Source organism: Bombina bombina, chromosome 6 (genome assembly GCF_027579735.1).
Source record: "Bombina bombina isolate aBomBom1 chromosome 6, aBomBom1.pri, whole genome shotgun sequence".
NCBI classification, from domain to species: domain Eukaryota; kingdom Metazoa; phylum Chordata; class Amphibia; order Anura; family Bombinatoridae; genus Bombina; species Bombina bombina.
In genome coordinates, this window is record NC_069504.1 from 855,500,025 (window position 1) to 855,514,303 (window position 14,279).

General features: G+C 35.6%; 1 long non-coding RNA gene across 1 annotated transcript in view; it reads left to right on the top strand.

Moving 5' to 3' along the window:
• LOC128662316 (uncharacterized) overlaps nt 1-14,279 on the top strand; it is a 59,652-nt gene that overhangs the window by 20,768 nt on the left and 24,605 nt on the right. The window contains exon 2 of the long non-coding RNA XR_008402748.1: nt 4,465-4,512. This is a non-coding gene — a long non-coding RNA (uncharacterized LOC128662316). The remainder of the gene's footprint in view (nt 1-4,464; nt 4,513-14,279) is intronic.

Below are 14,279 nucleotides of genomic sequence, written 5' to 3' on the forward strand. Positions count from 1 at the left end.
AGCATTTTCTTTAAACTATAAAGGTGCAAACATATTTTCTCTACTCAGTGGGCCATTCAATAGGTTACAATACTACAAGGTTTAGGGTTACACTTATCTAGAGGGTTACTTTGTTAAGTACATAAACTACAATGTTGTACTAATACAAATAAGGCATACTTTTCTGCAGACAAAGCTATATGACTTCTTATAACTAATATGATCAACAAAAAATAACACAAATACAAGAGAATACAAAACAAGCAATATAAGTAAACAAGTTAAAACAATACTCCCCTAATTTAATTGTGGTTGACTCTGTAACAGCGTAACAGGTCCTCAATATCAACAGGCAAGGCACAGTCCAGAGAAGGATAGTCTTTATGTTCTGAAGACACACATCATAGGAAACAGTCATAGATTACCCAGAGTCCAGTTCTGGGGCTGGTACCAGCATGCAAAGCAAAGAATGGATCCAAAGATAGTTCAGCAACTTTTACTGCAGTATGGTGGTTAAAACAAGCTTGACAAAAGTTCTTTTATCATCATTTTTCTTTTCTTCACCTAGGCACCAGGCATTTCTTTTGTTTAAAAGGTTTACTTGCATTCAATCTTCAATCTTTTGGCGAGTGCACTATGGAATTTTATCTGTACAGATTTTACCTAAATATGAAAAACTCAAAAATAATTCAGTTAGTGTCTTTAATCTCTGGATACAGCTTCATGATCTCATCCTGCAAATACAAATAGTGTGTTAAGAACAAAATAGAAAAATAAAAACATTTTAGGGTCATTTACTTACTTAAAACAATCACCCAAATTACAAAAAGATACTCACCAATACTTCCTCCTTTGTTTGCGGGAAACACCCTATGTGTCACGCAAACACAATATAACAGCAAGCTAAAAAACAATTCATGCACTCCACTCATGCATGTAGTATACTATTCTCAACATCAGGCAAAATCAAATACACATCACTATTCAATATTCTATTCATACAGCACCCTACCACACGCATTCACTAAAAATAAAAAGCACAACATTCTCTTAGAAAACACTTAAAACCAACTGTCCATTCCACAAAACAAAACATTAACAGCCGACACAAACTGTTAACAACCAGAATTAACCTGAAAGTCAACACATATACTTACATTCACTGAAACACTTCACTCACAAAACACTACAAATAATTAAAATCCTATAACAACCGTCTATACCCTGGTTCTGCAAATTCTACCATGCACAATACTATTAGATCATACTAATAATGCAATCACAATGTAATGGTACAGCCACTGTTCTATATAGCCCCTGCTCGCATGCACAGTGCAAATCCACTGTTAAATAAATCATGTGTGGCACAAATAATTTGTGAAAAGCTCTAGAATCTAGTCTATACTTTTACATAACCAAGATTTTAATAAATACACAATTATTTGATTTATCTTTTCTATAATTTGATATTCACCATTGTGCAGTTCTCTAGCTAAATATAACAATGGTATACCACAAAATGAGCTTTCTAAAAGAATAATAATAATAATTTACACTAGTATATTAAAAGGACAGTTTGTCCAAAAATGTCCCCTTTAAATTGTTCCCAATGATCCACTGTCCTCACTTATAATAAAAAATGCATACTGACGTCCATTGGATAGCCTAAGTAAACACAGCCAGCATAAAAAAAACACACTCACAGTGGGGTGCAGGCTAGTTAAAGGGACATTTTACCCAAATTAAAAAAAAATATTTAATTGAAACTGCTGACATAGTTAAATATACTAGTGTTTGGCTTACAGTAAACCTCATTTTCTTTCTCTGTAAATATTTCTTTAAAATCTCAGATCTTATATCAGTTTGCCTGTACCCCTTTAAATATGTTCTCTTCTTTTCTTTTTTTTCTCTCTCGCTAGTCTCACAGATCGCAACACAAAGATTTCCGGCAATGGATCAGTTCAGTTTGCATTACAAAGGGAATTGATTTACACTGCGTAACTGTCTTCTATCTAAACGGCAGATTTAAAAAAAATATATATTTTTCAAACTACTACATTTATGTTTTATCTCCTTTACTTGTTAATACAGTGTTATTGCTGCTCATGAACTCCTTTCCCATGAGTGAACTGGTCCTCACTCCAATGCCAATTTTTCATTGCTCTGTCTAAGCCTTGAGCTCTGGTTTTACAGACAAATATAAGATAAGGAACACAATGAGATACGCTTATTATCCGAAATTCAACCCATTGCAATAAACTGTGTTTTGAAAGCACAAAACCAGCTACTTCATATATACAAATAAATTTGCAAATGCAATTTCTCCTATATTTTATACTATTCAGCTTGTATCACAAGTCATTGAAAATACATTAATATAAAAACTATGTTACAGTGTACTGTCCCTTTAAGGACTAACCATTTATCATGTAAATGACATATGTATACCCTAGCCATGATTTGGAAACTTGTATTATTTACCATAAAAATTCTACTTCTTTACTGTATCATAACCTGCTGTCACAGCTGGCAACAATTTCTCATCAATCCCTACGAGAGAGGGAGATTACTATGAGTGATTTATAGAACCCAACTGTGGGTAGTGAGGTTTTAGCATATATATCTTTTATTAGTGTAGGTTTGTTGTAAGAATTATACTTTAGTGGATACGACTAATACCTATCAAAAAATGTTAATAGGTATGGGGAATAGAAGTACAATTCCTACATATAATATTGGTGGTTTAGTGACATAAGCCTCTATAGCAGCCGGAGGCAACAAAGGCAGCAGAGGTGATGGAACTAATCACCAGGTTATAAGACAGATGGAGGTGGTACAAATGATATAAGTTTATATAGGTAAGAGATCAACTTTTTTTACAAACACGTGGCACTGCCATGGGCGCAAAATTTGCGCCCTCTTTCGCAAATATCTTTGTAGCCTGGTGGGAACAATTGTTTATATACTCTTCCCATAACCCCTGGCAAGACAGGATTGAATTATTTGTACGATACATAGATGTCCTGCTCCTCATTATTAAGAACCTTGTAGATGATTTACAACTTAATGCGTTCTTAGCCTACTGTAATGATAATGAGTTAGGGCTGAGGTTCACAGGGGAATATAGTGGAGAACAGGTTAACTATCTGGATTTAAGTCTGTACATTGAAGATGGCACAATAGCCACCAAAACATATCGGAAACCAACTGCAGGAAATACAATCCTGCATGCTACCTCCCAACATCCTAATCACTTATTTAAAATCAATACCTAAATCTCAATTTCTAAGGCTTAGAAGAAACACGAAGGATGACCATATCTATGATATACAGTCTGTAGAACTCAGAAATAGACTTGTGAAATGAGGGTATAGATATAATTTTTTAGAACCTTGCAGGGAAAAAATCAAGAAGGCGGAAACATCTGTGTTAAAGAATACATCCAAATCCAACACTACTTTTGATGACTCCATAGTCTTCTCCACTGAATATAGCCAGCAATATGATGATATTATTAACATACTAAAGAAACATTTACATTTATTAAAAGCAGACGATGTGTTACAGCCATATATTGAGAAGGGTAAATGTGTCCCAAAAAAGTCAAGGACTCTAGCACAAATGCTGTCACCCAGTCAAATAAACAATAAGGACAAAAAAATCCAAGGCACATGGCTAAATAAAATAGGAACATATAAATGTGGAAGTAAAATCTGTTATGCATGTCCCAATATATGCGTAGGTAGTAAGTTCAAAAGCCAGGCCACAAATAGGACCTTTGAGATGAAGTTCTATAGGAACTGTGGTTCACAATATGTAGTATATCTTCTAACATGCAATCTTTGTTTTTGCCAGTATGTAGGTAAAACTACAAGAATGCTTAGGACCAGGTATAATGAACACGTCAGGGACGTAAAAAACTATAACAAAGATTCTGCTGTAGCTAATCACTTTAACAATTTTTATTTTTCTCATATTGCCAATCTATCACTACAGATTATTGACATAGCTACTTTGCCCCCCAGAGGAGGGGATAAGGCAAAGATCTTGGAGAAAAAGGAGCTATATTGGATCCTTAAACTTAAAACACTTAGCCCTTCTGGTATGAATAGGGAGTGCGATATAAATTACTTTATAGACAATTAGTCTTTATATAAAGTACTCTGGTTCACTTATTCTTTTACCTGTATTTTACCCTTATTGTACCCTTACTGTTCCCCTATCTATCTATTTGGGTGACTAATTTAGCCATTGATTAATTTTCTCAATTCAATTCCAAAAAAACATAAAACAGTCAAAAACAGCATAGAACAGAGTATGGTAGCATTCATGTAATAATTTTTTATGATCTCTTTTATGATCTTTATCTGTATTTTCATATCCATATATATATATATACTCATATTTGTATTGTCTGTACATTTATGCATATATGTTGCAATATGCTTTGACACATTTCTTGCTCTCTCTGACTTTTAATTACAGTGCATCAGTCAGTAAGTTCCAATTTATATGAAGAACCTACATATGCAAGTATGTGTTAAACTGTAAAATTGTTACACTGTTACAATGTTGTTTTACTATGTTAATGTACATTTACATATATCATGTTATCAACTTTATTTATATGGTTTTACACAATGATAGATCCAAAATGCTTTATGTATATAGATGTTTCAAGGCCATCAGCATCATGTTACAAATACTTTCAAACCATTGTAATGAAAAATTCTCTCATCTAGTACCATGCTCTTTGTTTTTAACCTATTTCTTCTTTGTGGTGCGGTAGTTAAACAGTTAACCCTGTGACTCGCACCACATAAATAGTGTAGGTATCTACAGAGATCCCTATCTATGAGTAAGCACCTGTAGGGGGCGCGAAACACGTAAGATTACACAGCATGTGTTTTACCTGCCATGTCTGCACACCTTTTAATCTTGTCTAAATACATTTTGAAGTTTTTTTTTTTTTTTTATATCAGCTTTATTTGAAAAAAGATTTTCAGATACAAAGGGAGGAGACGCAGCTCCAGGAATATAGACATAGGCTGATTCATTTTTAAAGAAACATAAAACAACAACATTATATTTGCACCACATCTCAAAATATTGGACTGTCCATAGATTTGTCTGCTATGTGTGGGCAGGGTTATCTATATGACTTTAGTTTAAAAACAAATAAACATTCAAACAACAAACTATACTAACATTTACGAACCTATTTGCTACGGACTCATATCCTTATTACTTCTGCATTAAAACTTAAAAGTTAGGAGATACCTGGAGCGTCAGATTTCTAATTCCCATGCAACTCAATTAAGTGTGCTTGGAGAGTATCCCTCTCTTCCTTCTTCCTCACTTCACCAACATAGTACTCCCACAAAGCAGACATTTCTGCGTAAATATGCATCGTGTTTTGGTTTAAATAGTGGCTTTCTTCTAATGCTAGTAATTCTGAAGTCTTTTGTAACCACATATGTTTATGGGGAATGTCTTCACTCTTCCAATTTTTTGCTATTAATATTTTTACGCTGTTTGTCATAATGGTGAATAATTTCAAGTTGGGTTTGTATTTTATAGGAGGTGGTTTATTCAAAAGCCAGATTAAAGGGTCTAGTGGGAATTGAGATTCTAGAATATGTTTAATTTCTGTGATAATTTGTCTCCAAAATGTTTGGACTGCTGAGCACCACCACCACATATGTGCCATGTCACTTCCCACGTGTCCGCATCTCCAACACTTATTGTTGGATTTGTGGAATAGTTTGTAAAGTCTGCGAGGTGTGTAATACCATCTATGTAGGATTTTAAGATTCAGTTCAACAATGCTAGAGGATACTGAAGTTTTCATTGTATGTTGAAATATTTGTAGACAAGTGTGAGGAAGTATTATCTTACCTAAGTCCTTTTCCCAGGCTTCCATATATCCCAATATCTGTCCAGGTTGTGTGTGAGTCAATATTTTATATATTTTTGAGATAGTATGACTTGGAGTTGGGTCCTGAGTGAACAAAACCTCAAAATTAGTAAGTGGTCTGATCATATTCCTGGAACCTGGGTGTTGAGTGAGGAAGTGATGAACCCTATAATATGTGTACCAATTTTTAAAACAGGTGAATCCCTGAGACACCAGGGTCTCTTGGGCCAAAACTTTTTCATCACTTGTGAGGAGGTGTATTGGGAGATCTTGCAATTTCTCGTATGTTATATTTTGGATTTCAGAAGGGGTAATATTAAAGTTTCCATCAGACATTAATGATGTCAAAGGTGATGGTGTGGAGGAAATATGAGGATATTGTATAAGTGTCTCGCGCCATACCTGAAAGGTTTCAATTAAAATCGGATTTGTAGTAATATTGTAGATCCCAACTTTGTCGGTTGACCAGCACAAATCGCTGACGCAATGATTGTTAAGGTTTGCTAACTCTATATTTACCCACCTTTTGTTGGAGGAATGTGTATATAAGTCTAAAACTCTCTGTAGGTAAATGGTTGTTCTATATGCTTGTATACTGGGCATACCCAGTCCTCCCTGTCCTTTGTGTTTCATCATGATTTCTTTATTAATCCTCAGATGTTTTCTGTTCCAAGTGAATTTACTGAAAGCATTTTGCAAGGATATGAAGTAGTTGGGGGAATATAGGGAACGGATTATCCTTCAAAGTTCAAAAAGTCAATTTATGATGTGTTTCCCCAGCATTGCTCATCAATCCTAATGCAAGGGGATACGTGAGACAAGAAAAGAACTTGTCAAAAGCAAATCATTTGCTTTTGACAAGTTCTTTTCTTGTCTCACGTATCCCCTTGCATTAGGATTGATGAGCAATGCTGGGGAAACACCTCATAAATTGACTTTTTGAACTTTGAAGGATAATCCGTTCCCTATATTAGTATACTACACTGTTTTAACTTGGGCACTTGCTTTTATGGCAAGTTGATTGCATATTTTAATGGCCATTTGACTATATGGTCTTTTGTATCTAATTTTTGTTCTTTGTGTATTTTTGCTATAAGCTGTTTTTTTATTGTTTTAGTATTTTTAATATTTTAGGGTCCATTTGAATTTATGTTTATGAAATTCTGTGTACTAATTATGATTGTATGAGAGTAATATGTATGAATTGTGAACATTAAAATTGACATTTAATTGGCAAGAATATGAGTCCTTTAATAAATCGTACACAGATAAACCGGAGGTTTATTGGAAAGCAGCGAAAGCCGTAATCAGAGGTAAGATTAAGGCATATTTATGTAGGCGCAAAAGGAAAAGTACACTACTAGAGACTCAGGCAAACAACAGGGTGAAAAACGCATTCTCGGCCTATCTAAGAGAGCATTCTGATGAGAAATGGCGTAAATATATGGATGCTAAGACAGCGCGAGACATTCTTATTCACCAAAAAACAGTGATAGAAATGCTAAAGCAAAAGGCGCTCTACGGTGGTTTTGCAGGGAGATCTGCCAAGTTTTTGGCTAAACTTACTAAATCAACTAACCGCAATGCTGTGACGGTCATAAAAGATAGGTTAGGGAGATACACTAAAAACGCAGACATTATTAAAACTTTCCATTGTTTCTTTAGCGAACTGTATAAAGCTGAAGCATATGATATAGAAAAACAGAGACAATTCTGGGATCAGATTAAGACCCCTAAAATCTCTTTAGAAACTTTGGCAGATATCAACAAGCCTATCTCGGAACAAGAGATTCACTCTGCAATTAAAGCAGCAAAATCAAACAAAGCAGCAGGTCCGGATTGTCTTCCTGCGGAATTTTATAAGATACTTCAGACGCACGTTTCTGCAACACTTATGAAACTATTTAATGATTATTTTGTTAAAAATAATAAATGTTCCCCATATTTCGCGGCTGCGGTAATTTCGTTGATTCCAAAAAAAAACAAAGATTTAGAACTTCCAGAATCCTATAGGCCTATATCTGTCTTAAATATGGATTATAAGATTTTGACCTCGATTGTAGCTAATAGATTAAAGCCTCATCTAGGTAAGATAATTCACGAAAATCAGGCGGGTTTTATGATAGGGAGAAATCCCACAAAAAATATCCGTAAGGTTATGACACTGCTTGACTTTTTCTGGAACAAATTTAAAGCATCTAGACAGGAAGATATACCGGACCTAGCGCTATTAACGGTCGACGCGGAGAAAGCGTTCAATCGCATCTCTTGGAAACATCTATTCTATTCTTTAGAACAATTTGGTCTGACTGGTCACATATTGGAATTTACTCAAATAATATATACCTCCCCAACTTCGTCTTTATTAATCAACGGTGAGATTTCTCAGCATATATTACTGCAGCGGGGCACCCGACAGGGATGCCCTTTATCGCCACTGTTGTTTAACTTATCTCTAGAACCGTTTGCGATTTTGTTGCGTCAACAATTAGATGGGATTCGTATAGGAGAGCAAAAAACTGTATTATTACTATACGCAGATGATATAATGCTGTGTATGAGTAACATTTCCCGTAGTCTCGCCCTGCTATTAGAATCCACTGAACTTTTCAGTGCAATCTTGGGGTATAAAATCAATCTGGCTAAATCAGAACTATTATGGATCAATAAGAAAAGACAAGATATTACGCATCCGTTTTGTGAAACATCTCAAATTATGTATCTCGGTATTAAACTAAGTGTAAACCCGGAGGACTGGTATAAACTTAATTTCAGTAAACTTTTTCAGGAATGCTTGCAAAGGGTAGAAGGGTGGAAAAACTTACCTATTTCCTTGTCGGCCAGAGCGACTCTTATAAAAAACATTATTTTTCCTAAAATATTTTACCTTATGCAAAATATCCCGATTCCTATTAAGAAGTCAGATATAATGAAATGTAATAAAGCTTGTGCAAAACTACTCTGGAAGGGTGCTAGAAGTCGTATTTCGGTTATGCGGTTAACATGTAATAAAGATGCGGCCGGGTTGTTCTTGCCAAATTTGCAATATTATAGTTTAGCAGCTAGGGTGAAAGTTGCAGTCGACTGGCTAACTGAACAAGATCAGGTTTCTGCAGTCTCCTGGGAATCTGCATTAGTGAAACCATTTCGGCTGGATGCTATTCTTCATTGTCCAATGACCGATTTACCCTCTTCACTTTTTGCACTTTTAACGTTCAGAAATATCATATCTGCTTGGCAAGAATTTTGTGTGTCCTTAGATAATTCCCCATATGCTTCCAAATATCTACCTATTACAGGAAATCCAAACTTTGCTCCAGGGCTTTCCTCAGTAGTCTTTAGAGAATGGTTTTCTAGAGGTCTGATATATGTGGCGCAATTATTAAAACCAGATTCAACACTTTTATCTTTCGCTGAGTTAAGACAGCAATTCGGCCTCTCGAATAAAGAATTTTATGCTTATTTGCAGTTAAGGCACTTTATTCTTGAGCTTAATCATAAATATGGAAGTGATTGGACCCTTTTATTGCAACCACAAATTAACAACTTTAAAATAGTCAATAGCCCCGTTTTATGCACACCTTAATTACAAATCTTCTAATGAGCAGAGGGAATATATTGTAGCTAAATGGAGCAAAGTTTTGCCTGAAGTAAATAGTCAAACTATAATGAATGTATTTAAAACCTTGGAAAAAAGCTGGGTTTTGACCTCATGGAAGGTAACGCAGGTCAAGATAGTTTTTATGTCTTATCTGACCCCCGATAGGTTGTCAAGGTAGTATAAGGTAATGAGCGTATGTCCTAAATGTTCCTCTGCCAAGGCAGATCTTTTGCATTGTTTTTGGGCTTGCCCTAAAATTTCACAATTTTGGCTGAAAGTAGCATATTGGATGGATTCAACTCTTAAACTAGTGTATCATATACAAGCGATAGATGTATTTTTCCTGGTACAATCCCAGATAATTCCCAAAAATGTTAAACTAATTAATAGGATCATATTGCTGGGACGTAATATGTTATTGAGAGCATGGAAAGCTAAAACTTCCCCTAACCTGAAAGAACTTAAGAATGCTCTGTTTATTCAGTTTATTCATGAGCAGATAAACCTACATAATCCGACAGACACACGATTAGTTGAGTTTTTTAAGCAATGGAAAATATTTATCTTATCATTCCCTGTAGAGACTCAAATTAGGTTGGTCAGACCATTTAAGGATACGGTATATGTCCAATTACAAATATTGGCTGGTAATTTTCCCAGCGTTTGGCGTGACGATGTTAGAGGTTTGTCGGAGGCTGAGGGGGGAGAGAGAGGAGGTGAGTAGGAATTCCTTTGGGGTTTTTTTTTTTTTCCCTTCCTCTGTGAATTATCAGAGTTTAGATAATCCCGACAGAAAGTCGAATAGAAGATAGAGAGATAGAATTCTAAGAGAATACGGTTTTCTGTCAACTACTGGGAAATGTATGTTTTAGGGGTTTTCTTGTTTTTTGTTTTTTTTTGTTGTTGTTTATCTGTTTTGGTTTTTGTCAATCAGGTATTTTTGTGTTGTGTGTATTGAAAAACTCAATAAAAAAACATTGACATTTATTTTTAGCTATCCTATTTATATAAAATTGGGATCATAACTCAAATAGCCATATAGTGATTAGTTTAGCTGTCCTCTCAGCGCCACAGATTTTTTAGTATTGTTTGAGTGTCTACAGAGACTCCCAACAACCTAAACACTTCCCCCAATAGACTCTCCAAGGTGTTTTCTAGGAGATAATCACCTATATCTGTAGGCCTCTAGTCACTCTGCATTGCCAGCGCATTCTTCTGCAAACATAAAAGGATATGAAGTAGGTTTTAGGGATTGGGACCGGGAGGGTTTGTAATAAATAAAGAATACGGGGGAAAATATTCATCTTTATTAAATTAATTCGCCTTAACCATGAAATGTGTTTGTTCCTCCATCTGGAGAGGTCATTTATTATTCTAATTTTTAGTGGTACAAAGTTATATTCAAATAATGAGCTAATTTTGGGTGTCAGATTAGTACCTAAATATTTAATGGAATGGGAGCACCATTTAAATGGATTCATTTTTTTGACTTCATTTAGAAGGTCGTCTGCTAGTGTTATATTTATAATCTCGGATTTCGGTAGATTTATTAAAAAATTGGATAGGGCATGGAAAATCTCTAGTTCCTCAATTAAGGTAGGTATAGCACGTGCTGGGTCAGTCAGGGTGAAAAGAATATCGTCAGCGTATAGGGAAATTAAGTACTTTTGTTCTTTAATCTGAATACCTTCAATATTTATATTGTTACGAATCTTAGTGGCTATAGTTTCAATCATGCATGCAAATAAAAGCGGTGATAGTGGGCACCCTTGTCTTGTGATACACCAAAGGCTTAGCACCTGTCTTATATCCTTATGTAGCCAAGTCCAATTTTAACCCCACTGCTATGTGACCTTAATAAATTGCACCCTTCACAAAATTTCAGTACACACTTTTCAAACTTCACTTCTGGGTTAAACACTCACATTCGCCCGTTGTCCGGAACTCATCTCCCTCTTTTACACAAAACCCGGTGTTCACCTGTGGTCTGCTTTGGAGACTCCACTATCGCGGAAGCCCGGCTCGTCCTTACTCGGCGTTCTGTGTTTCTCTGTTACCCCTTCGTGTGTGTGCTCGTTGACGTCTTGGGCGTGCTTCCGTCACAATACCTGCAGTGGGGCGTGGTGGAAATCGCTGCCGTGTGTGCACTTTAGTGATTACTCAGGTAATTCTCAAAGAACAAGAAAAAAGGCACCTTCACGGTTATGCGGTTAAAAAGTCTTTAGTTTATTTTCTTGAACAGCAAAACAAATTCTTAAGTTCAGCTCAGGATGGAAAGTTTGGGTTGTTCCCAGTGACCCACTGACGCGTTTCGGCTCGCTGGCCGTAATCGTAGTGTGGTCTGTATAGCCTCTATCGGCTCTTTTTAAATCTGTAGGCTTTTGCCTATTGGTTAAAACCAAAAAACCTGGGAATTAACCCATTACTTTCCAATTCATTTAATTACTCATATGTTAATACTATTGCAAAACTTTTCTTAGGACAATCAATTAATGTATTATAATAAACATCCTCATATATAACATGACTTCATAAAGTTACATTGGCACATTTCTGAAAATAATAAATTCATATCTCAATTAATACTTTTGTATCAACATCGTTATAGAAGGAGAAAAAGGGCTATCAATAATAATTTTAAATAAGTTGTTAACTCCTCTTTTAACTATTTACTATAATGATACCCTCTTAATATAATGCAACCTTTTCCAGACAGTCTAAAACTTAAATATCAATTTATATGTCCCCTTGTTTTGGGTAAATTCATTCTCTGATATGAGTTGTCCCCCTTTCCATAACTTAGCTACCGATTTTTGTATTTATATTCTGGGATCGATTAGTATTATCTCTTAAACAGTCAGAGGTAATAAATCCTTATTTCTGGACACACAGACTATTTCCAGAAGTTGATCAGATCATACTCTGAATTTAATCCTTGTGGTAACCTCGTTTTTAGTCTGTGTATCCAGAATATTTCTTTTTTAGCCAAAACCGACTCCCTATCACCTCCTCTGGAGCCCATTTTTGCATCATCTATTATTGTCCATCTAAGTGTATTGCTACTTTTATTATGACAATTTTTGAAATGAAGCACAAGAGGTGTAGTTAGTTTGCCTAGTTTTATGTTTGAAAGGTGCTCTCTAATTCTATACCTTACTTCTCTAGTAGTGAGCCCAGTGTACTGAACTTCGCATTCTATACAAGTAAGCAGATAAATGGAATAAGTGGCTCTACAATTTGAGCATCCTTTAAATTCAAAAACCTCTCCTGTTACACTGCTTTTAAATTCTTGTCTAGGGTCTAACTTCTCGCAGGCTTTACAATGTAAATTGCCGCATCTAAATACCCCTCTATGTTCTAACCATGAGCTTCTTCTTGGAAGCTCCGATTTCAACTGTGTAGGAGCAATTCTATTTCCAATAGACAGTCCTTTCCTGAATGCAAACCTGCACATTCTTGGACTTATCTCCTCCAGTCCATCATCAGCTTTTATCATAAACAGATTTTTTCTGATGATTTGACAAATTTCCTCATACTGATTGCTATATTGGGTGACAAAAGTCACCCTTTTCTCCTCTTTAATGTCACGCTTTTTGGACAACTCCCTATAATTAAGGTAAATTGACCTATCTTGGCCATCAATATCTTTTCTTACTGAGTCAATATCTTTTTGTTGATATCCTCTTTCTCTCAATCTTTTACTAAGATCGTCAGCTTGTATATTGTACGTGTCCATATTTGTACAGTTTCTCTTGAGCCGTATATATTGACCCCTTATAACTGATTTAAAGACCCTTTGAGGGTGATTACTGCGGGCATGCAATATAGTATTGCCCGATATGGGCTTTCTATATAATTCCACCTCAATTTTGCTTTGATTCTCTCCTTTAAGGGTAACATCTAAGTAGTTAATACTGCTCTTATCTACTTCAAAGGTGAATTTGATCCCCACATCATTTGTGTTCAGTCTTTCCACAAACCTCTTCGCCTCCTCAGGTCTACCACACCATACGAATATCAAATCATCTATATATCGTTTGTAATAAACAATGTGGTCCCTATCAGTGTTTTCACCCCCAAAGATGTGGGACAGCTCCCACCATCCCATGAATAAATTCGCATAGGATGGTGCAAATTTGGCTCCCATGGCCGTCCCACATCTCTGGAGGTAAAATTCCCCCTCGAAGGCGAAGAAGTTGTGGCTCAGTAAAAATTCTGTTACTCGTAATATATACTTTATTAAATCTTCATCAAAAGATTTATTTCTATGGAGAAAATAGTTTAATGCCTCCAAACCTTTCTCATGTCTAATAGAGGAATATAGCGAGACTACATCTATAGTCAACCATATGTAGTTTTCTTTCCAATCTATAGATTCTATTTCTAGTAATAACTGTTTGGTGTCTCTTAAAAAACTTGGTAACTGTTTCACCAAAGGTTGGAGGATTTCGTCCAACCATTCTGAAAGATGTTCAAAAATAGAATTAATGCCACTTATTATAGGCCTTCCAACTACATTTACTAAAGATTTGTGGACTTTGGGCAAGAAATTGAAGATCGGAATAACAGGGTGGTCTACCAACAAAAATTCTTTAGTTTTATCATCCACAAAACCACCTTCAATTCCATCATCAACTAAATGCCCAAGTTCCTTTTGAAATCTTAGGGTAGGGTTAAAAGTCAACTTAGTGTATTGTTGCGGATCACTCAACTGTCTAAGGGCTTCTTTGACAAAGAAGGTTCGGTCCATGACCACGACCGAACCCCCCTTGTCCGCTGCCC